Source organism: Anser anser (assembly GCF_964211835.1).
Source record: "Anser anser genome assembly, chromosome: 3".
Lineage (NCBI taxonomy): Eukaryota > Metazoa > Chordata > Aves > Anseriformes > Anatidae > Anser > Anser anser.
In genome coordinates, this window is record NC_139722.1 from 86,248,595 (window position 1) to 86,274,270 (window position 25,676).

The following is a 25,676-nucleotide window of genomic DNA, read 5'->3' on the forward strand; positions in this document are numbered from 1 at the left end:
CCACAGCCATTGTTTCAATTGCTGGCTTTCCACATATTCCCCCTGCCCCATCCCTCTCCTTTTTTTTTTTTTTTTTAATTATCTTTGCTTTCTAATATAACTGACCCCTCTTTTGCTTCAGGAATTGTTTTTATTTATTAACTTGTTTTTTATCTGTCTGTTGTTGGTTTTCCCTGCACTCTTCCTTCGTATCTTTCTTTGCATTTCTGTGTCTCGGGGACTGATGTTCTCACTAAATGTTCCTAGGTCAAAGGACTTCCTTTAACAGGTGACAAAAGTTTTATTGTTGGAAGAGAAGGCAAGCAAGCTGCATCATTTCTGTGTTTGCCTCTTCATTAAACTCTATCATTTCTGCTGAAGCTGGGTCTGATAAACGCTGAAATAATTGGATGTAGGAGGAATGACTATTGATAATCATTTATTAGTGATTTTTTTCTTTTAAATCAGGTGATATTCATAGTGATGGTAATATCATTTTAAGATTATGCCTTGATACAATTTTCATAGAATTAAGGCTTACATAGTGATATTCTTCAAAGACAGCGTTGAGCCAAAGCCTATTTAAATAAATGATGACAGTGTCTGACTTAAACAGACTTCAAATCAGGACTAAATAGGGTGAAATTAATTATCAGAATACAGGAATTCCTTTCATTTCACATTGTTCTTTATTTCATTGATATGTTTTGTGATGAGCACATTGCTGATTTTAGATGTCTCTCTCACTCTTCCTTTTAAGTGACCTGGTTCTAGCTTGCAGATTCTGTGCCACATCTGCATTTCTTAGAATCCTGTTTTCAGCTGGGCTGACCCTCCCATCCAGGTCATATGTGCTTCACCTAACAGTAGCTGATGTGAATATCAACTCCAAATGTCCTGATCTGTGTCAGCATTTTTCTTCTTTTTCAGCCTTTTCACAGGGATGTTCTTTCACTATCTAATAGAGGTAACCAAGACACCAATTTATTTCCTTTAGGGAACTGAAACTAGTCTTTCTGAGCTGTCAGATTGCCAATTTTCTGTGTGAATGACTTTTTAAAGTCACTGAGATGCAGAGAGTAGATTCTTTCTGACCAATTTTTATATTTATAAGGCAAAGTTAAGAGCCCGGTAGATTCAGCAGCTACCAAATTAGACAACGTGTCTAAAAGAGGTGGTTGTAGTATAATGAAGACTAGTTTTACCCCAAAAAATAAAGAATAAAACATAATGCCAAGTCACTACTTAAAATTCTGACATCCTCCTCCATTATGTAAGTAAAAAACCAAACCAAAAAACACTAATGCTTTTCCATGCAGAACACAAAAGGGCACCTTCTCATGCCCAAGAAAGGTTTGTGAGAAGGAGAAAAAATAAAAATTAAAAACCAAACCAAAACAAAACACCCTCATCCCTGCTTTTCATTTGATCCTGCTCTTACTGGCAGTGTCCAAAAGAAGCAACGTTCATTACAGCTTTTGCTTCCCTTAATATGTAATTTGCATATTGTTTGCACAAAATAGATACAACACCCAGTACCCCAGGTTGAAGCTAAGGCTGGTATTTTTAGAACTTCGAATAAGCCTTTAGTTTATTCAACCCTCATATTAAGCAGTAATAATACATTTATATCAATGATGTAACTTTAATTTGGGCCCTACATACTTATTGGTCATCACTGAATACTGCAGCCTCTGCTAGAACCACATACAGTCTTTTATCCTGCATTAAAAAGACAGAAGCAAGGATTTTTACATACAAAAATATAGTAAACTGTGAAGAAATATATGGAATTATTTATTTTGCAGGGACATCCATCATTTATAAAATACCTCGTTTCACTCTTTGTAGTCTCTTATGTAGTCTTTTAGACACATTAGTCTGACAGCATTTCAAAGAGAAATAATCAGAATTGCTAGCTACAAGGGAAGCATCACATCTTTATAACATTCTCAAAGCAGGCTGTTCATTTTCAAGCAATTAATTTCCCGAGTTTTCATTTATGAGTATCATTATCTTTCTCTGCAAGGAACACTTCGCCATTTGTATTCCTTGAATCCAGCACACATAACCCTCATCCTTCCACGTCAACACCTGTGCTAATTTCAGCTAAAATATTAGAAACGCTCTGGATAAAAACAAAGCTTCACTTACAATTTTTAAAGAATAATAATACCATTTGAAAAGGTAACACTTGGAAGTAGGCAGTTAGAAAAGCAGTCTGCACTACCATAACTCTCTTTAAGGCAAAGATTTCCCTTTAAGCTATTGTTTGAAAATCTCATTTACCAGTGTCTTTCATCCCCTTCTGCTTCCTTTGTTCTGGGACTAAGGCATTGGAAATGGAAGTCTTCATCAGATTTCTAGAGCTCCCTCTGTGACTGTCAGTTCATGAATGTGAAGGCCAGAGAGATGGTTATGACTAGCTAGTATCACCTCTTGTCTATCAGTATGGCAACCCTTTTTTTCCTGAATCATGCCACTAATTCCAGCTGAGCTATAGTTTACAGTTTAGAGTAACTTACCGTCTTGATTCAAAGACTCAGCAAGTCTCTGGGTTAAGTAGCTCCTAAAATGGATTACTCATGGAAAGAAGTCTGTGCTTATTTCTGCGTTTTAAAAGACTCAGTATCTTGTCTGTTTTCAACATCCAGTCTCTGTACCATGGTATTTGTTAGACTGGTAAATTAGGGAGCTACCAAATTTTTTCTTCCCATGCTAGGATCACATAATTTCAGTGTCTGTGCAGTCAGACCTTTTTCTTTTTCTTTTTTTTTTTCCCCCCTCACCTGAGTCAGAAGAGAATAGCACTCCTGTGGTGTGCTGTTCTTGCTGTACAAGAATGCCATTGTACTACAGTTGACAGGTTGTTATGTTTTATCTTTGTCTTTCTTAAGCTGATGAGATGCCCTTCCAGAGGCACTGAAATTATTAGCATAGAAAAAAGTGTTTTCACAAGTGCTTCAGGAACCGATGAACTCAGATCATTCAGAAAGTTGGTAGGTCTTGGGATTTGAGATCACTTTTGGAAAATCCTGCACTGTGTCGTACTTGGCAGGGTAGGAAGGAAGTATACTCTGTCATTGCCAGAGATGACGTGTATTTGTTCATTGTTATTAAAAAAATAATCTGACAATTTGGGGCAGTGAAACATGACCTGTGTTTCTTTTCTCTGTTATAGGAGAAACTGTGCACCCAGTTGTCGCATAATTACATTTTAAAGCCTTTTATAGCTCACTAGTGCTGAAAAGGATGTTAATAAGTCACTTGCTTCCTCCCTTCCCCAAAGACAGGATCAAACACACCTAAACTATTCCTGACAGATATTCGTTCAACCCGTTTATAAGTTTTCAGTGATGGGAGTTCTGTCACTTCTGAAGCCAGTGCTTTATGCTCTTGACTGCCAAAAAATATTATCGAGGAAAATTGGGTATAAGGCTCTCAAACTCTCTAACTACTGAACAGGGTGGATGAAATATTTTTCTGTGGGTTAAGAAGGAATTTGGTTTATGAAATCTATTGGGACACTTGAAGAATATTGCTTCCTTTTCTTTACTGGGTACCATTATGAAAAATGCATTGTCTTTTGGAAATATGCCTTGTGCTTCCTGGCACTGTTGCAAAGTCAGTAAAAACTTGGTTGTGATTTCATAATTATCAGTGTTTGCACTGAGATATTATTTTTCCCTTCCTCAGCCCTCAAAAGCAAGTAACAGGAAAAAAAACAAACACACCACTGCATACACACACACACACAAAAAAAAAACGGCGGTGGTTGTCATTATTTTCTGTCACTGTCAACATGAGGATGCACAGTTTCATTGTCCTTGGTGAGGTGGCTGTATCTTTAATGAGACAGTCTGTCATATCAGCTCAGTGAATGCTTATGAGATTTCCTTCCCTGAGCCAGGAAATCTTTCATGGCAACATAGCATGCTGATTCACACGAATATCTGATGGGTTTGGAGTGTTTCTTGTGTAAATTTTTTTAAGCACTTTTAACTGTTATGGTTGGACACAGCTAAACAATGCACAACATGTTTAGTGGGGTCATGGGTCTCATTAATTTTGATTGTGTGATCCATTCTCAGGTTCAAAAGACGAGTCATGCCTTGGATGTGCAGTGATTGTAGACAACCCCCCTTGCGGAGCCACTTTGCCACATATGGAGCTATGTAAGTACAGAATGTGATTTCTCCCTCCATTGGTTTTACTGGTTGTGACAATATTTTTCATCTCCCAGCACCAGCTACCATGAAGTGTCAAATGGCTCAGTATCTCCATTGGCACTGATGGATTTGGAGCTTTCACCACATGCACTAAGTTCTTTGACTTCCCTGAACTGGTAGAATTGGGGAGCTGTCTGAGACCTTTACTTGGCAAATCTTATTGAAATAAAGAGGGAAATAAAACAGTAAAAATTTGACAGTGTGTAACAGAAATGGTAAGTTCTGTGCAGACTGGAACACTACAGAATTATTTCATTTCTGATATTGTCTTACTACCACTGTGTGAATAATTTGCAACAAGAATTTAATCCTCCGTGACAGATTTTGAAAATATTGTGCATTCTCTTTGTCTTTATTTGCTGTATACAGAGTTTTTACCAGTATGCATTATTTTGAATTCTGTTCGTAGCCTGAGGAGTCAGGAAAAGCAGGTCCTACATACTAAAAGATTTGGTGAATTTTATAGATGGAGCTGGTAAAAATGGCAGCAAAATATAAATGTGTGGTCAACATAGGGATTATTTATTTTTAAAGTCTTTCAATATCTGAATAAAATTAACCAAGTAATTCAACTGAATTTATTCAGAGATGAAATATAAAAATGCCACTGGAATAATTTTTCTCTTCTTGACCTTATCCTTGTGGTTAGAGGACTTTGTGAATTTCCCTGTTAGAGACAGATTATCTTTAAGATTTTGAAATAATCTTTATTGTTATCTCTTCCATGTTTATGACGCTTGCATGAGTGTAGATGGGGTAAGACCAGAAGCTGTTCCACTCCTCTGCACTTCTGTAGGCTCCTGTGTCCTCTCCTAATAAGCCTTATTTCCCTCAGAACTTCACTTGAACTTTCTGCTGTCTTCTAAGATAGAATTATTTTACCCTCTGTCCTTTCTACCTTTTCCTATTCCTTACAAATGGATCTTCTCGTTTCTTCAGAAGTCCATCAGATGTGTGTTTTTATCTTTGCCACAAAGAACCTTCTATGCCTGTTTTCCCCAAATTCTTATGTTTGGACAAATTAGGTAACTGCTTTCCAAGTGCCTCTCCTGTCTTTTTGTATTTCATTTTGTCCCTTTATTGTAAGGTATTTGGATATATTTTCTGTCTTGCAGTGGATGGGAGTATAGGGAGCAGATATTCCATCTTTCCTGAATATTTGTTTGTGGTTAGTAGAGGATTACATTTACCTCCAGACCTATAACTCAATTTCTACTGCCACACAACAAATTCAAGACCAAGTTAAGGTTCAGTCTTCCCAGAGTCATTTAATGATAAGAAATCATTGTTGTTATGTGAAAGGCATGTAAAAGCCAACCAGTGTCTTTCTGAAGACAAGTTTGAAAACAATATATGAGCCAGCAGTGTGCCCTGGCAGCCAGGAGGGCCAACCATACCCTGGGGTGCATCAAGCACGGCATTGCTAGTCGGTCGGGGGAAGTGACTGTCCTGCTCTACTCTGCACTGGTGCGGCCTCACCTCGAGTACTGTGTGCAGTTCTGGGCACCACAGTACAAAAAGGACGTAAAACTATTGGAGAGTGTCCAGAGGAGGGCGACAAAGATGGTGAAGGGCCTAGAGGGGAAGACATATGAGGAGCGGCTGAGGGCACTGGGCCTGTTCAGCCTGGAGAAGAGGAGGCTGAGGGAAGACCTCATTGCAGTCTCAACTTCCTTGCGAGGGGGTGTGGAGAGGCAGGCACAGACCTATTCTCCATAATCACCAGTGATAGGCACCCCGTGGGTGTCAAGCTGAGGCAGAGGAGGTTTAGGCTGGACATCAGGAAGAGGTTCTTCACCGAGAGGGTGTTTGCACACTGGAACAGGCTCCCCAGTGAAGTAGTCACTGCACCAAGCCTGTCTGAATTTAAGAAGCGATTGGGCTGTGCACTTAGTCACATGGTCTAAACTTTTGGGCAGACCTGTGCGGTGCCAGGAGTTGGGCTCGATGATCCTTATGGGTCCTTTCCAACTCGGGATATTCTATGATTCTAATAAATTAAAAAAAAAAAAAAAAAATGCTACATGGTCTCTCACTAACAAACTAGTTCAGGCAGTGATAAGGTTTCTCTAAGTATGTGTAAACTGAATTTGTGTTGTTGACCCATATAATTAAATGGTTCATGTGCATGTCAGCAAACTCTTACTGTTATGAATCATATTAAAAGTGTGTCTCAAACCAATATGCTATGCTTTTGAAGCCTATCTAGAATGAACAGAAGAACCAAATAACTTACAAAAAAGTGTCTGCTGTGCCTTTAATCTCTTTTGGTACTTCTTGGAGAACAATGGAGAACATTTGGTATTGCTGACTGTTAAATTTTATTGTATGGATTTATGGATTTCAATTTTAGTGTGTAGTTTTGCTTCTATTTAATGGGATGTATACCTATAAACCAGGAAAGCTCTACTGCTTAATCTGCTCGCAATTCCTAAAGCGCCACAAAATTCTCTTATGAGTCCTATATTTTTTCTCTGTTCTGTGGCAGATACAGTGCAACATTTTTACTGATGCTTTGGAAATGGCCTTTTCTTCAGGTGTGTGATATCTGATTTGTTGTCTTGCCTCTTACTTCGTTCTTGCTTTCCAGTGTGATTAAAGTTCAATAATTGAAGAAATGACACATACACATTCTTACCTGAAAAATGTTTTTTCCTTAGTAATAATTAATGATACTTATTTTCAGTCAAGTTGTACACGGAAAATCAGGGACATTTCCTTGTCTCAGGAAATGTAAATATTTGGGGCCTTTTTTTTTTTTTCCTTCTCATTTGCAGTGCCTGAGATGTTTTGAATGAAGTCTCCTGCCTTAATGAATTGGTGTTTTCTACTACAGTTTCCAAGCAGCTGTACTCTAAACCACCTGTGATGCCAGATTGCTGCATCAGTGCTTTATGACATTCCCCTCCTTTAACTAAGTGCTAACTAGTGGCACTAAACCATGCCTCGGCACGATCAGCAATGAGAGCTCTGTACTGCCTCAGTGCAGGCTTGCATAGAAGGCCACCAAAGCCTGCCGGCCACTTTTAATGAAGGCATGCCTTATGAGGACCAGATGCAGGAGGACAGAGGAAGGGGAGTTATCTGTGGCACAGAATTTCTAGAGCAGCCATTTGCATGAATTTTTCTTGGCAAGTCTAGCCAGCATATTCTGTAGTTCTGCTTCATATGATCACAGCTGTCAGGAATTGTCTCTTCATGACTGTGTGACAATTCTTCTGTACATAGAGATGAGCACAGTGAAAACTACAGCACTACACAAGTAATTAAAATTTCTTGGCATTCTGCAAGAAATTGTACTGAAAGAAGCTAAGAATAATAGTTGGACATTCCCACACCCTATCAGAAAATTGCAAAATTCAATTCAATTCAAAACAATAATCTCCTCTGCTAGTTTGTTGTTATGCCATAAGCACAATCAATTTCTTGAATAATCCAGGGAAAGTAGGGGACTCATGTATTGATTTGGAAGCAGAACTATGTGGCTGGCAAATGTCTTATCTGTGGCTAGATATGCTCTTGGTGCTTTTCAATACAATTTGATAGGTTAAACTATTTGCTTTATGTGAATTTGTTAAGAAGATGAGCTGGAAAATACACATCTAAGCAAATCTTTATTGCACTCTATCCTGCAATCTTACCCAGCCAATTACAGACAATGTTTAAGTCAAGGTCACTCTTAAATCCTTAATCTCTAATGCTCAAATCTCAAAATTAATGTAGCAGTCATATGAAATTGTAAGGTTGGTAGTTTTCTCTTGGGAAAATTTAGCAAGAGAACTGATCCCTTTCACTCTAAGAGTATTAATGTAGTCAGTGCTGCCTTGGCTGAGCTGATAAAAGACATAGATGTCCCTAGATGTATTTATGTCCCTAGAATGTATTTATTCAAAGAACATTTTCTCTTCTCTTCTTAGGCAAGCAGTGCAGTCCAGTTGTTTGTCTTCAGGCAGTTGTAGGAATGCTTGTAATGATTCCATATTTTCATTTCCACCTTAACTTATATTTATCTTAGTTATTATTATGCCTCATTTTATTCTTCCTTTCCTTCCTACAATTACACAAATGCTTTCAATAGAGGTATTGGTAAATTATACATAATGACAATGTTAACACAATAATACAACATTTTCTGCCTGAAGTACCAATTGACTTAATCCATTATTGGCTGGATTTTACTTTTGAGAAGCTATTAAAATCATAGCTTCCATAAATACACACACAAACTAATATAGTATATCGATAAAACCACTAAAAAAAACAATCAATGTCCATTCACTTAACATATAAGGTAAAAACAGAATGATCAAATTCTTCTTGCTTTGTTTCTTAGTCTCTCACAATTTTTTTGTTGTATGGAATGAGGACCTAGATGCTTGCTTGTTAACCAAAACCTGTACTTTAGCTTCCATTAAACTGGCCATCCTGAAAACTCAGGTTTACACTTCTGTGTCTGCATAGGCTGTCCAAGGAAGGAAAGGCACACCAACTTTGGATATGTTTGTTGGTATGACAAAGTGAAGAGCCGTTTTATATCATTGCATTTGATTTTATAGGGACTGTTTTCCATTGGTTCTGCCTCAGGAATCACCTCTTCAGCTTCAGTAGCAATTAGAGGAACAAAAGAATTCAGAATAGTGACAAAGCAACCTCTTGTCGTTATAGGAACTGTTTAGGCCTTTATTGATAATGGAAAGTTCTCCCACTGAATGGCCATGATTTCACCAGGACATCCTTGGTGATCACGGAGAGATGACCTACTAGTATGAATGCCCAGGAGAATGAATATAGGATCTTTGCTGAAAAAAATGAACTCTTCTTTTAGCAAGAGGGAAAGAACCAAGTATCCCGAATCAACAGAAATATCCTTTTACTAAAGCATTCTATGGTCTAAACAGTATGCATTCAAACAGTAATGTAAATGCCTCATGGCACTTCAGTGTCTTCAGGAATTATTAAAAAATCTTCTACTTGTGAGCGACAGTGAACTGGGGAACTGATTTGCACTATAATTTACTCCGTGGCTTTGATCCTGAAACCTGTGATATATTTTATTAGAATAATTTCTATTCGTAATGAAATGATTAGGGTCCTCCAATGTCTGCCTCAAATTTGGTCCTATTTTCTTCACATATCTTTCATAATTTGAAACATATCAGTTAATTGGAGTTGTCATTTAGCTGCCAGCTTTACTGGAATCATTTTTTAAATCAAAGCAGGACACGTTGTAATTGAGAATGAGGCTCCAGGTATCTTAGTGGTCACTTCATGGTGCTCCCAATAAATACCACAATTTAGAGAATATAAAACTAGTCTCTCATCTGCTAAATGCATCCTGCTGTGAAATTGCAGCCAGTTAGGGAAGGAAAGATGCCCTTAGCATAGAAAAATGGTTTGAGAGAATATGAAAGTTATAATGGAAAATGTAATAGATGCCAGAAATAATTACACAGGTGACTTCCACGGGGTATGACTGCCATTCCTCGTATTTCTTGAGAAAACCCAGAGCCTGTTATTAATTAAGCTGCAAAAATAGGGATCTGCTGTGGTTCTTTAACCATCAAATAATCTACTTTTCTTTCCTATCTATTGTATTCTTAAAAAAGATGCCTACTCCTGAAATCTTCTTCTGTTCAAACAAATGATCATTTAATATATATTTTTTGGGGGTTATGCTAAATTCTGTCCTAAGTTCTAGAGGTACCATTTTGAAACATTAGCACATGAAAAGTTAGCACACAGTGATGTTTTTAAAGATGTATACAGAGCAAATAATTAGTACAGGAGCAATAACACTGCTTTGAATTTTGAGTGTGAAAAGCACAAACATTGCAAACCACCCATATATATGAAAAAATAAGAAATGTGAAAAACTTCTGAAGAGATCGGGGTATTGCTGCCTATAGGTGATTCATGAGACTTCTTTTTTTGCAATTTCCTTTCTGTCAGCGTGCCTGTGAAATAACAGTGTGCTGTTGGAAGTGTTTGCTGTCTTCAAAATAGTGGCGTTAAATTCTAACCATGAGTTGCAAGCCATGTCTGCCTTTGTGCTGTTAGGTTTACTAAATGTTTTCAGACATTGTTTCTCTCTTATTTTACTGTTTTGTTCACAGTAGTCATTATTTAATAGAGTCCTACTCTTATCATTAAAATAGTAATAATAAAAAAATCCTCCTGTTAGAAAAATCTGAGAAACAGGACCTAAGAGGGCTTCAGGTGTCTTCACCTTCAATGCTGAAAGCCTCTGGTGACAAACTGACTCCATGCTTTTGCATTGAGTCAGTTACCTCTTTTAATGCTGCTAGTTTTGAGAGCAAACTACTTTTGACTGAGGTTGGAGGTAGTGCCCTTCCTTCTAAACCAGAGAAGGGGGTTTCAGTTCCAAACCAGGCTCTGATCTCTTCAGAAAAACCCACCAAGCTGAGTCCTTGCAGTCTAAACAATAAATGCTCAATGCATTTTGTTTTTTCACTGAAGAGTGAGATAGATGACACAAAAGGTCCTTCAGGGTATTATTTCCCAGCAGCTTAATTTCTTGGTGTCAGTCAGAATAGTCTGAAGGCTGCTATGACTGACAGCAGCAAAAGCCGTGATGGTGGATAGCTTTAATACTGAATGGAAGGAATAAACCATTTGCATTACAGAACTCTAAAACAAAGATTTTTTTTTTCCCCTGAGAGAATGAATTCTTTCAAATTAAAGTCAGAGCAAAGAATCAGAAAACATGCGCTCTTTTACACTTGAGGGGGGTTGAGAACTTGGGGGATGGGAAGTGGTCTTGCAAAGCCAAATATGACACTTAATTGACTGAGCTATGATGTGAGAGATTAAGCTGAGAAGGAAATAAATCCAGTAATTGGAAGAAAACGTAGTATATATAAATCTAGAAATGTAAGACGAAGGAAAAATTAGGGAACAGGCAACAGTACCAGGTAAATGACAAAGAGGTATCAATAAAAAATTTCAGAGTAATATTGCAGCATTAAATTATATGACGGATTTGAATAAAATTTGAACAGAAATCTGTCAAAACTACCCTTAGTTTTTACTGAGTTATAAAGTTCATTAGTGTCAATATCTTCCTGGTACTCCAATTGCCAACACTGTTAAAACTTCTCTGCAATAATTCTGCAAGAGGAAGGATGTGCTTAAATAGTAAATGCTGCTTTAAATAGTAAAGCAGTATGGTAAAAATCATGATGAATGACAGTCTTGAGTGAATGGCGCCCCTTGGTTAATGAATAACATCCTTTTTTATTAAATAAATGAGTCAAAATTTTAAAGATGGGGCAATCAGCTGTTGCGGAAGCCTTGAAGTTAGAACAGTATTTTGTGAATTGTGTACCAATTAAATTAGTTTATTCTGTTGTATGTTGCTACTGATTCGCTTTTTCTCTCTGTCTGAAATCTGGGGTCAACATTCCCTATAAGTCCTCTGTAATGCTATTTACTATTTGAAATTGAAGTGTAGATTGATGGGATCCCTCCTTTAGTTTTTTTCCTCTGTAACTGCATACATTAGACTTCCAGCTCTCTTTGTTATATGGTTAGGCACCTGAACTGGGCAGGTTGTGAGCTATGAGTCAGAAGTAGGTGCCAAAGACAGAGGCTCGAGGCATACCTCGAAGTGTCCTGTGAATTACTTGGACCCCACTAAGCTGGGGTGGGAAACCCGTGGCTTCCCTCTGAGGTTCCCACTGTCACCCACCAGCTTTGGGCAGAGACTTGAGATCCATCTGCCAGAGGTGTGATCACACCAGAGTTGAAATTAGAAGTGGAATTTCTTGTCAGGCCTCTCACAGGCCTCCCTCAGAGTGACTTATCCCCAGTCAGAGCCAGAAGCCCAGTCCTGCAAATCCTTACCCGTTTGACTATGCCTGCTTACATGAGTAATGGCAGGAGTGCTCTGCAGGGTTGGGTTGTTTAATTTAGAACCCAATTATCAGATCATGGCCTATGTTCTTCATCGGGGAGGAGGATCGTTAATCAGGTTGCAAGGTTTTCAGTTCAGTGGTAATTCATGGCAGGGAAGACCCTGTCATGGAGACAGTACTGTATGTGAGCAGACACCCTCCACAGGCTGCAGCCAGCTCACAGCTATGGAATTGTGCCAGTAATTACACACGGATAAGGATCAATAAAGTACATTTACCTCGAAGATACATAGTAGAGTAGGTAAACAGAAAATGGGTTATATCTAACGACCAAGTAAAGTTAAAAGTACCTTACACCAACAAATGCTTCCAAATTCAATGACTCGACAGCTTGTTTATTATTATCTGCATATTTTCTACTCCTGTGGATGTACACAGGTTTTCTTGGAGTCATTTCAGTGATTTGTATTTCAGTGGTGGTAGGCAACTTAAAAGAGATAAATCTTGATGAATATTGATCAGATAAATATTTTAAAAGGTACAGATTAGAAAAGAAGGCAAACACCACGTGTAATTCATCTATTGTGACAAATCAGGAAGCATTTTTGATCTCCAGGAAAAAAATGTCCCATGCTAAGGTATTGATTTTTTTGGATAATTCTTTCAAGTTGGACTCCATGGAGTTTTGCTGCAGAAACAGCAATACTGTGATATTGCTCCAAATCACTGAGAAACATTTTTAATATCAGGATAATAGACTACTTAAGACGGTTAATGAAATTATTGGTTGGAATTGGTTAGATATTGCAATTGCCATTAAACAAGGGGGAAAAACATTATTTTGCTGAAAATTCCCCGAAGCATGGTTGACAAGGTATTTTGCTTGTGTAAAAGCTGTGTCACAGTGATTGTGTAATGTTTATGCTTGTACCCCCTGCCAAAAGAAGTCACATTTTGCACCATTACTGTTTTTGAGAGACAGGAAGGGTTCGGGGATGTTGTTTAATGACACATAGACTAAGACATTCCTGTGACACCTTTGGGGTAGCAACAGGATTTCTGTGGGGACTGCTTCTGTCCAGCACAATAACTGCAATGTGCTTCTCACCTCTGTGTAGACAATCTCAAGCCAAGGTCCTAAAGAGATGCCATTTTAGGATTTTGGAACAGAGTGAGGCTAGGGCATCTTTTTCAAAGAGTGGGCAAGTTGCTGTGAGCAATTTCCAGAAAAATACTGTGTGACATCAATTGTGCCACGCTTGAAAGATGAAGTTTAGCATGGAGCTATGGGGACAAAAAAAAGGCAGCTTACTATGTTCAGTATACTTCAAGAGAAGTCACAGATTGGTCTAAATCACACTGTAATCATAGTTTTAGTCACCTGAAAAAAAGAAATAGGTATTTTGTTATCTATGCTTTAAAAATGAACTTAATTGATACTTAAAGGAGATTCAAGAAGTATAGAGGCCATAAATAGCAACTGAAAACTGTTAAAGATTGTTGAAGAAAGAGAGGAACAGAAAATGGATTTTGTGTGGTTTATTGCAATTTGTCTCATCAGGCTGGGAGTTCATCATGGATTCCACTAGAGCTGAGGTCAGATTACTGTCTAGTCTATATTGCACTCGGGCTATGCAAGACTTCATGTAATAGATTACTCATTATTCTTAGACATAGTCTAATTGTTTCTCCCTCCTTCACATCTCTGGAAATATTTATTTAGTAAATGACATTTTTTGTTAAAGAAGAACAAGGAATCTGATGAATATTTCCCTTGTGTTCTGCAGAATATAGTATTAATTTCACTAGTGACAAATGGCAATTTGCCCTCATAAAAACATTTTTCACTCGTTCATTCCATGCTCTTCAAAGTGGGATTATTATTCTAATCCCTAGGTTAAGGCAGGTGAAACTGAACCACAGTATAGTTAAGGATTTATCCAAAGTCATGCAGCAAATAAGTGACAATTCTGGGAATAAAGGTTATGAAATGAGCTCTGTTAATTGGGTTAATAACAATAGTAGCAGCAACAAGAACAAGCCGTTTTGCAAGTTGAGGATGAGAGATGACAACTCTAATTGGAAATCTGTCTGTTGACATTGCGTTGGGTTGTGATTTTATCACAAGGACAGTGTGTTTGGGATAGGATGAAGTATAGAGATGATTCACTGGTAAACCAAGCCCTTCAAAAGAATAGCTTTGTTTCTTACTAAGTAACCAGCAACCTTTTAGCTACCATTTTTTCCAAATTGTATAGTTTTCTTCTATTGATCACATATGTGGGGCAGGTTTGTCAGCCCTGGCCAAGGTGCCTGGAAGTTAGAGTATGTGCAATCCTGAGCTGTGGCTGCAGGTTCCACCTGAGACAGCCAAGAAATTTGTTATCACCTGAGGGAGAGCTGAAGCCTTGTAATTGAATTGTCCTCTGACGATACCTCATTCTCTCCACTTACTACGCTGTGAGAGTGACAGATTTTGCCATAGATACATAGCCTTTTGAAAACCAAACGTTAGGTGAGATGAATGTTTTACGCAACAGTGTTTCTAACATTTTAAAATTCAAAGATTTTTAGCATTTTTTTTTTTGTCAAACTGTCTCAGTTCATGAACTACAAGATGTTAGTGGTAATTCTGTTCTCTTCAAAATTTTGAATGGATGAGGACTGAAATGTGTGTTGGAAAGTAAACAAAACAATTGTAAATCAGGACAGCTAGAGGTGATGTGGGAGACAACAATAGATGTGAATTCTATGAGTAACGCACAAATAAAAACCTTTTAATCGATTGAAAAGATGATGAATTATGTTTAGTGCTGTAGCCATTCATTAAGTGTTTCTTGACATTGCAGCATTCAGATTTTGGAGTTAGATGCCTTGAGAGGTCCAGGAGAAAGCCTGCTTCAGGAGAAATTTCCCAAAGTAGCTGCACATGCAGGGAAGGATCTGGTGGCTGTGATCCTTTATAAACCTGTACATGCCCCTTTCTTCAGCAACACCTAATCTGGAGTCAGATTCCTTTTAAAATTCAGGTGTTCAGGGAGGTGTTGGGGGTAGGAGGAATGCATCACAGAGATAAGAAGTTCAAGGCAAGAAGAGACCACTAAATAGCATAACTACATAATAAATACTAAATAGCATAATACAAGCCATATTTCACCCTGGTAATTGTATGTTGAGCCCTACCTATTACTGCTTAGAGACTGTCTTCCAGCAGTAAACTTTGTTTGGGAACATCAAAAAAAAAAAAAAAAGAGAGAATATATCAATACCCTCAGTAGCTTGTTCTCTGACTTGTGGACCCCTTATTATTAAAAAGGAACTTGGTAAATAGTAGTACAGGACTCCTTAAACGTCTAGATCTAAAGCGTATCTTGTCATTGAATTTTTTGTTAAAGAGACTTAAAAAACCATGTTTTTAACTAAGACTGCTTATTATTTTTACTACAAGTAACTCATAAAAGTACTGAGTAAAAGAGATTGGGGAAATTCTTTCTTTTGTGTATGTGAATATGCTTATTTCTTTGTTTGCCAGCCTTTAGTTTATCTTAATTTTTTTTTTTTTTGCGTCTTTTCAATAGTAAATTCTCTGTGTTGCTCATGTGGATTTTTTGAAAATAGAAAGGGGAAAACATCTTTTAAATTAGGAAAACGTTATTACAGAACTACAGAAATTGGCAGAGAGAATCAGAGTAGATATTCCATCTGCCACTAGTTTTAATTAAATCAAAAGCCTGGAATGGAAAAAATCAAACATGCACAAAACCAGAATTCAGTCATGGTATCCTATTAACTGACTTGTATATTCAGAGAAGTTATTTTCATTCGAAAATTAAAATAGTCTGAAACTGGTTTTGTTCCCTATTCTCCAATATGTGTTGTATTATTATACGAAAGAGAAGTTATTGAAGTAAACAGATAGCCCCATTCTGAATCACAGTAATCTTGTTTATTCATGTTTTGAATGTGTGTGCATTGTTTTATGTAGCCCAAGCCATTCAAGTTAGATTTAAAAACCTGGTTAGCCTTTTTGCCATTGATTTTTGAGGAGTTACTGTTTCCTTAGATCTTAATATTTGAATGGTTATTTAACTGACCAAGTGACATATATTGGCACTATGTTCAGGGCATCAAATAATTATTAACAAAGAAAGTTTTGTGTGAGTCTATGAAAAGCTGGCTGTTAAAAGCTCTCTCTGGACTAGACTGACCAGCACTTCAGTTTCTTAAGACCATGCTAAGATGTCTACAGATGTCAATATCAATGAGAGCGGGCTAGAAATCAATGGGCATTGTAAGTTGTGGTGAGAAGAAAATGAAAATGTGTACTGATATCTAGGAAATGAAAGTTGATGCATGTCAGTTCATTTTTTATAGTACACTTAGAAAGTATTTAGGAAATTCATTAGCTATGCACAGTCATTTCAGGGTCTACCATTTTTTAATGTCTTTCTATTTGTACCTCATCACTACCATTACCAGCAGGCTTTCCTTTCTTTCCCTTTTCTTTCCTACCTCCAAGTTATACATATTACATACGTATTATTATTTTCCGTAAATAAAATTAATCCAGGCTAAAAACCAATGGTTACTCTTCATGTATGGGAAATGCAGTGAAAACTGTATTCAGTTTTCAGAATATACTTTTTCCCATTCCAAACTTGGCAGCTAGAAAGAGATTTTGTGATACCTCTGCAAAATTTTAGCAAGGATTTAGTCACCTTTTTCAAAAAGCATTGTCTGTGTTTGCATTCATGTTGTATATATGCATATGCTTAGAACACTTAGTGTTTCCCTTTCCTGGCAATCACAGGGTATATTATGCTGGAAATGCAAGCAGTATTAATTTCCCCAGATGACATTCTTTATCTGTAATGCTGTAGGGATCCCTCAATGTTTCAGTCTCCTCCCTATATACACACTTCAACACACAGGTTGGAAATGTTGTATACACAATTCAGTTCCCCTGTTTACATTCACCTGCATTCAACACCCTACAGCATCAGGCTTAGAGTATATATGAAATACTTCTGCTGGACACCAGTGCTACAGCATACAGTGTCCACAAATAAGGTGATTTAACACCTCTTTCCTTTGTTGGGATGCTTGTTGGGTTTGAACCTGGTGCTGTCTTCAGACTGACGTGGCTATAGTACATAATATGAAGCAAGGCCATCTGCTGTGACAGTGTGTCCTGGAGTCAACTTTCACCTAGATGTAAACAAGATGTGCTGCTGCTTCTTAACTATGTCTGTTTTCATGTCCTTTCTTGGGAGATATCCTCATGCTATGGTTGAGGAATGCATGTGCTATTTCCTCATTGCTCTCCTTTTCCTGTGATTGTTACATGAGGTAAAACTGGATGTATTAATACTACATCTGGTGGCCTCCATGTGGGCAATACTGCTGATGCCACAGCCTTCAGAGTCTACAATTAAGGATACTCAGACCTGGCCATTATTTCCAGTCCTGTCACCACAGCCTTGGGGAATTTGAGTCATCTCAGGCCTTGTATTTTCTCTTAGTGCTTAGTAGCTGGATAGCTGCCATCCATTAAAGGAGCGTGTTAGGTCCTGGTCTGGTGTGTTCTGATCAGTAGTAAGGAGTGTGCCAGCCTGCTGAGAGCTGTGCCATTAGGTCTTCCATTCCTATCACCTTGGATTGTCTACCGAAAGGAATGGCTATCCTTTCATTATTTAGGTCCACTCGATTGTTGACCTCTGGCTTAAGACTTTTTTTTTTTACTTCTCACTTCTCACAGCAACCGCATTTTTGAGGAATTTCTTGGGGTTTTGCCATGCATCAGAAAATCCAGTTCCCAATGTGACTTAGACCTAATGTTTTCTGTCCTTGTATAAAATCGTTTTTTAAGTCCATGGCAAGCTATCCCTGTTGCATCTATGCAACACCATGCAAAACCTAGCAATCTTAATGCACCTTTAAAAGTGTATGTTAGCAGATTTCTAGTGCAGCTGAAAACACTAGAGAATATGTCTGAATTGTACTATTAATATAAAAATGTGAAGGTTTTTTTTTTTCATTTGTATTTAACACTTTCCCAGGTTCTTTCAGTTTATCAACTCACTTGCTAATCTTTGAAGAGCTGATGAACACTGTGCCTGAATAAACTGTTGACCAGCAGCAATATAAATATACCTGATACACAAAAGAAAGAAGAGAGACACAACTTTGAATAAGTTTAGCAAAATGAGAAGATGACCTTATAGCAATTTATAATTTGATAAGATACCTAAGAAGCTTCTAAGTTATGGCAGTTGATTATTGCTAGTGAGTAAGAAACCCCTCTGGAGGGTACTTTGGAAAAAGGAATTACAAGATTTTGGAGTCACAAAATTAAAAGACACTTCCCTGAAAGATGCCAAGATTTAATTTAGAATTTAACTCTTTGAGATATGTACTAATGACCCCTGCTACCCATACATTGAGACAGACTAATGAACAGAATTGTAATTTAAATGCTAAATGATTATAGATGAGATGATAGTGAACGGAAGGCTCATGTCAGTTATGGCCTGGGATTTGTGTACAACTCTAAGACTCAGATCCTCATCTGCTCTCATGGATGTGCCTCTGCTGTTCTGGGGGCTTTGTGTTGAGTCATTTGAGCCAACTGTCTGCTTGATTTTATTTACTCTGAGGAAAAAGAATGGATTGTATGCTAACATAAGTAAAAATATTCATACACATAATGCCCTAATGATACCAAGACACAAGAAAAGGCTGAGAAAGTATTTTGTTCTCTATTAGAGGATTTAATGACAGAAATGAGAAAAAAAAAATACAAATCTCAAGTTAGTTTGAAAAAAGACATGAAAATTCAAAACCCATATCCTTTAGAAAAAAAAACTTTTAATATAGGTATTGTTATTAATTTAACTTGTTTTCAACAAAGGTATTTTAATATTTAAAAAAAAAACACATTCATGTTATCTGAATCACTGGCCCATATGGAATTTAGATTAGTTAATTTCATAGATTTTAATAAAGAAAAATTGACTCCACATTTGTGAGTCTTTCAGGAATATGCAGCATATTCAAAATAATACAGAGAGCTGAACTGGTGTACCTCAACCATGATGAGAGCAATGAAGGATGTCATTCACCTAATAATGAAAAAGCTCTTCATCTTTGGTTAGCTGAGAATGTCTAAGTGGTGAAAGAACAGTTAGCTCCAGAAAGTTTTGTATGCCTGTTCAGGGATAACAGCATACATTGAAGATCAAATAAATCCCACCGCATCATATTAATGAAAGCTTTCACCCAATGTGAATGCCTCACATTGAATAGAGTGGCTGATTTGTCATTTTAACTTTTGAAAATAGTCCTATACTTCTGAGGATAAGAGTTAAAAGGAACTGTATAAAATCATGGTTACTCTTGGAGTAGGTTTCACTTCCAATTATTTATATGTATTTATGGAAATGCATTAGGGGTATGAGGGAACCCTGTGGAGTATAATGTTTATAGGACACTGAAAGAAGTGCCAGTAGTTGACTTGGTACTGAATCAGTGTTAAAAGACTTCAGGGACAGACTTCAACTCTTACAAAAAATATTGGACCTTTAAGCATTACACAGAGAGTTCAGTAGATCACATCACAAGTGTAGTATGTGGTTAATGTCCTTGTCGCTTGTTTTGCAGTCTGTCCTTCCTGACCAAGCTGTATGTCTTTTTATGTTAATATAAAGTAATAGTTGAGTTATATGAGTTATCTTACTGAATATCTTGTATAGCAACTAAATCCCAGGTTTGGCGACATATAATGACTTTTTATGTCGTTTATTTCTTGTACTTCTTGCATTCATGTATAGGCTTGTACTGAATGACTATACAGATTAATGTGTACCATTTACCTTCTGTCTCTTTTGACCCTATTGTGAGTATTTTTGAGTTTCCCGTTTTTAGGCTCTGAACCTGGACCATCTTCCTCTTTACCCAAATTTCACAGTTTGGAGGATGGGGCTACAGATGCTGACATCTGTATGAAAATCCTTGTCTTATATTGAAAAATGCCGTGGTGGAGCAAGGTGTTATTACAAATTTAACAGCATAGAGTAGTACCACTGCTAAAAGACCTGTCAGTCTGTTGTCCTTTCCAATATATTTTGAGGGGCTAAAATAAGCAAAGAAGGGTAGCAGACTGTGAAGACAGGAAAACTAGAGGCATGGCATAGCAGGCTGGGGTGGCAAATACCATTCTCTTTCTTACATAAAACAAGAGGGCATCTTGTGTCTGAGCAAGCTGATGTAAAGTAGGCCTGGGGGAGTCAGGCAGTAAAACAGCAGACACAGACAGTAATAAGACACTATCTGGAGCAACAACAAAACAGATGGTTCAATGGCCCCCCAGTCCACTCCAGAGAATACACAATTACTTACAGGACAAAGTCCATCTGCTCCTATAATAATCTGAAAATTCATCATGACTAAAGCTGCAGTGGGCCTTTTGCCAGCTATTTAAATTAACTTGATCCATTCCCTATAGACCTATCTAAAAAAATCCAATCTTCTCCACCCTTTAACCTGCTGTAACAGGTTCACTTCTCGCCTTCAGATCGGAAAAACAGAAGAAACCAGTGCCACCTGTTAGCTGTGGGGAGAATGGCCTGTACAATAGAAACTGCTGCAAATGAACTGAGCAGTCATAAACTTTTAGGGGCCACCCTGTTAACTTATTTGAAATTCTGGCACTGTGACTGATTGTCTGGGGTCAGACAGATAAAGCAGATAGCATGCAAAGGTGTATAAAAGAATTTCTCATCATGAAAGGGCAGTATTTTCAAGACACTAAGCCAAGGACTTCTGCTGCTTCTCTCAAATGGAGCAGGTGATTGTGCCATAAACAGGAGCTTGTAGACAGAGGAGAAAGAGATACAGTCAGACTTGGAAGCACTGCAGATTTGGGGAAGTGTGGTACAGCAGTGGTATTTTTTATATATTTTTTTATATTCAGGGTCCATTAAGTTACTTCTTTCTACCTTCTGTAGTCATTCACGTCTGAAGAACTAAGTAGGCACGGTGGTCTCCCAGTGCAGGCTAGGAGCTTGCCTGCTGCACTTGGCTATGAAAGGCATGTGTTTGTGTTAAGGGGGCCCTGGGTATTGGGATGGAGAGAATGAGGCAGGGGGAAGAGCAAGAGCAAAAGATGTTTGAGTTCAAGCTGCATTCTCCTGGAAGTATCCTTAGAAAACATCCTTAGCACTTTTTTCTTAATTTCTTTCACGTTCATTGGATCACTCTCTGGAACGGAGAACTCTCTGGGTCAAATAATATATGCAGTTAATTCCTCACTAAAATTATATCCTTTATGCACATTATTGCCGTTTTCAGCACTGATCTGGTTATATCTTTTGTAAGGGCCTGGGAGGTTTCAATATGCAGTTGGCTTACAGAACCCCATTCAACCTTTTTAGCCATTTACTTTAACTATCAAAGAGGGATGATTGCTACCCACAGGTGACAAAAGGATAGGAAAGGCGTGGAATGAAGCATTGTACCTGAATATAAAACTCAGCTGTGTATGAAACTAATACTGTCCTAAGGAGAAAACAAGAGCCTTCTTCTTCATACAGACCAGTGAAATTAATGTTTCCTCTAATATAGCTTTCTAATCCAACCTTTTTAGCATTTTCATACCTGTGCTGCAACTAAGTTTCCAGTAACCAGCTGCCAAAGAAAAATGTTAAGGCATAGCAATATGTTTTCAGAGTCTGGAATAGCTTTCAGGCTGTCATTGGCTCAATTTCAGGCTTTTTGACAGGCTATAATCTGTCCTTCTTGAAACAATTGACAATTTTGCAGGCAGGAGCTGTGCAAATAGCCTGAAAAATGGACAGCTATTATTTTCAAAATATTATTAAAAATGAGAAAACTAAAACTAAAAAGTGCAGGTGTTCTTATTTTGAGTGGTACTCTTCAGAGGAGTGGATATTATTTTGGTAATTCTACCTGGTGGTACAATTCTGAGGAAAGACTGTAAGCTCTGACAAGGGTAACATTTGGGAAGAGAGGAACATACGCCGTTTATCTTATTGGGAACATGAAATGAGCTGGCATGCTGGATGACATCAAAAAAGGAAATACAGTTAAACATCTAAAACTCCCATTAACTTAGTCGCAGTGCACTTGTAACATCTAGCTGCTTTGATAAAAATGAAAGATACCGCTGTGTGGGAATTGGATGCTGCTGTCAGAAACTCCTGTCACAGTGCTTTTGCATTTTAAATTGTTGTGACCTCAAGAGTGACCTGAAAATTTTTCATTGCTTCTATATTTTTTTTTCTTTTAAAATATGTAGTGTATCATTTTTTTCTTTTAAAAAGATATCTTATTTTGTAGCTTAAATGGAAAAAAAGAATAAGAAATGCAAAGCTAAAACCTCTGTAAGTAGTTTAGCTTGTTTATGAACATCTTTTCTTGTTAAATGCACACCTTAATACATGAATGTGTGTCTACCTAACTTTTTTTTTTTTTTTGTGGCTTTTGGTGCAGCAAAAGAAAATTCTTAAACTCAAAGGTTGGCCTTTGAGTTTGTGTGCAGACAAATGTGAATGGGCTAGATGGCTAGATCGGTCCAAGGGCAGGTTTTGGACACAGTGTGGAGTAGATCTGGATCACCGAGAACATGCACTGCTATACCAGGGGGTCTTAAAGGGTGTAGAACTATTTAGGGCCATGTTAACTATAGGAAAACTCTGCGACCTCTTTGTCATGACTGGGGGGGCAGCCAGGTGCTGTTCCAGGGAAGGTTTGTGGACTCCACAGAGGAAGTCTCCAGTCCTTAAACATTGTGCTGTAGGCCTCGCTCTGCTCTTCAACAGGCAAGGGGAGATCAAGGGAAAGTGAAGCTTTACTAAAGAAAAATCAGAAGCCATTTTTCCTGTGGTAATTTCTTTCTCTGGAGATTGATGACACCGTCCCTGTGGAACTCTTCATTTCTACATCGGTACTCAGAAGAAGATTTAGGTGGGATTTTCGGTTAGGTTTATTTCATTTTGAAGAAATCTATTTCACAAAAATGAAATAAACCAGATGGGAATATTCAGTTTGGCAGGAATTAGAGCTAAGACAAATAAAGGCTTTAGCTAGTACTTCTGAAATACAGAAAAGAGTTGTGTGTCACAAAGAACCCAAAATGTTCCTTGAACTGAAAAAAAATGCCTGAAGTGGAACAAAATATTTAACTTAGAGTGGCATTAAACATTAAAATAAAGGTGGATATTTACTTTCACAAAAGCATTTTAAAATGCTAGTGAGCAAATGTAAATAAAAGTTTGCACTGATAATAAAAAGGTTTTATCTGCAAAAATGTAGAAATAAAATGTTTAGATCATTCCAGCTTTTTCAATTTTCAGTCCCCTAGGCAATTTGGCATCCCCAAAATAAATCTTGAATATTTTTGAGATGTTGATTTGGCATTTTTTTTCTAAAATAGTTGGTAGAAAAACTTCTGAATTATTATTATTATTATTTTTATTTGTCTGTTTTCCATTTTCTACCCCAGAAATTTCAGCAACAAATATATTTTGGCAAGTAAGAATATATATATATATATATATTTCACTTTCCAATGTTTTAATTTTCTTCTACTTGTAATAATGCAGTATTTCAGGGCATGTTGCACAATAGCAAGTGCATGTCTGAGCAAATCCCGATGTTAATTTAGACAGCTTGGGTGCTTGTATCTGAGCTTGCAGCATTTTGTCCAGCTTACTTGGTGCTTGTGTGGTTCTTGCAATGTTGTGTCTGTGTGTGTGCATCGGGGTGTGTGTTGTTGGTGTGCTTTGTTGCTACATCCATTGTGCTTCCACACCTCCCAGCCTCTGCTTACACCAAGTCATTATTTGTCACTGAAGCACAAGTATGCCCTTAGCTTTCTTCTGCTTCAGCACTTTAAATGAACACATTCTTAGCATGTCTTAAGAGTGAAGATAATTCCCTCTGCAGGGATTGTGACCGGGCTACACCATCCTACGCCCCCAAGCAAACCAAGGTAGCAGGACCACTTCACAATTTAAGGATGTTCTACTCAGAGACGAATTTTATCCTATTAAGACCAAGGAATACCTCAGAGATTCAATGATGCATAAACTTTTTATGGGCTGCCAGCATACAATTGAATTTTATCTGAATTGACTACTGTGCAAACATCCCCGAATCCAAACCTAATGACTGTGGAAGGTATTAACCTCTATCAGTACTGTACATGACACCTCAGCAGCCTCTCTGTTTACAGTTTGTAGTGAGTGCTTCATTAAAATTTCTGTGTAGGCTTGCCATTGCTGTAACACAGCAGGGACAGATTAGGATAATATGAATTGTTTATAAATCACATTTAGGAATTAAAACAGTGGGCACAAAATAACTACCTTCAGGTCAGAGAAAATAAGATTTCAAGGCAATTATAGGACATTTGAGATATCTGCCTTTTTTTTTTCTTTTTGTGACTTTATGACTTCAATTCAAAACCAGGTGTTTTTGTACATAGCTGTGATGGGGAAACAATTGTAATCCACTATTGAACAACTGGAATAATAGGTTATCTTTCCCTTTTCCCTGAAGTGTTTTCTCTGAGGTGACACCACTTGCTTGGTTTCCCTATGCTTCACAACATACAAAATCAGTCTTCCTCCCTCCGTCCCAATCTAGTGAAAGTCTTAAAACCTTCCTCAGCCTAGCTGGAAGGTGCAACTTGTCTGGATGGTACAAAGAAACTGTTTGAATGTCCTCCTCCTGTTTCAGAATAGCAGAGAGTGTTACCTGCATAAAATCTATGCTTTGCTCATAGCTTTTGGCCATTGTGACTAGCAAAGCACTGACTGACGGTCACTATTATTAAAATGCTTTAAGCATCTGTGTCCTGCAAATTTCAGATTGCTCAGAATGGCCAGACTTGCTCAGATGGCTAGGTTATCACATTTTGGAAGTGCTCAAGTGACACAGGATTTTGTCAAATTTCCATTTTCCCTTAGTTTCTATGGGAGCTAGCTCCATTGTGGATGTGAAGTGGCTCAAGTGCCATTTGTGGGAAAACAGGAAAACAAAAACAAGCAACAAAAATAACAAAAACCCATAAGCCTTTGGATACTCAAAGCCTTTTCTTTCCATGTCTGAGTCAAAAGCCTTGTGGGTGTCTGTGTAACAAGCACAGCAAGACACGGAGACATACTAGAAAAGAGCAGTGAACAGGGTCATGTAACACCCAACAGCTAAAATGTCTGGCTGTATAAACCAGGACTAAGCCCTAATGCAGAGAAATAGCAGGAATGTGCATCATTTCTTCTGTAGCTGCTGCGTATGGAACAGTGCAAAAACAGTGTTTTCTTATGAGAGGAGTGATTATAATATATCTTCTAAAACTCAAAGTACGGGCCCCATATGGATGGCGTGGCCAAGACACACCGCTTTTGAAGGTTTGTTCCCGCTCCTTGAGTTTGACAATTTCATAGCAACTGAGAAAGGTGCTTCCATGGCAGGAACCATGCAAAGGATTGACTTCAAATACTGCCTGTATTTAGTGTATTGACTTGCATTAGAAATGTGCTTTTAGGGTGTCACAGAAATGCTAAAAATAACA

The 25,676-nt window shown here is 37.7% G+C and overlaps 1 protein-coding gene across 1 annotated transcript in view; it reads left to right on the forward strand.

Moving 5' to 3' along the window:
* Positions 1-25,676, forward strand: part of LOC310898120 (uncharacterized protein) — a 515,041-nt gene that overhangs the window by 255,663 nt on the left and 233,702 nt on the right. The window contains exon 5 of the mRNA XM_083832600.1: positions 4,071-4,154. The gene's annotated coding sequence lies outside the window, so the exon portion shown is untranslated. The remainder of the gene's footprint in view (positions 1-4,070; positions 4,155-25,676) is intronic.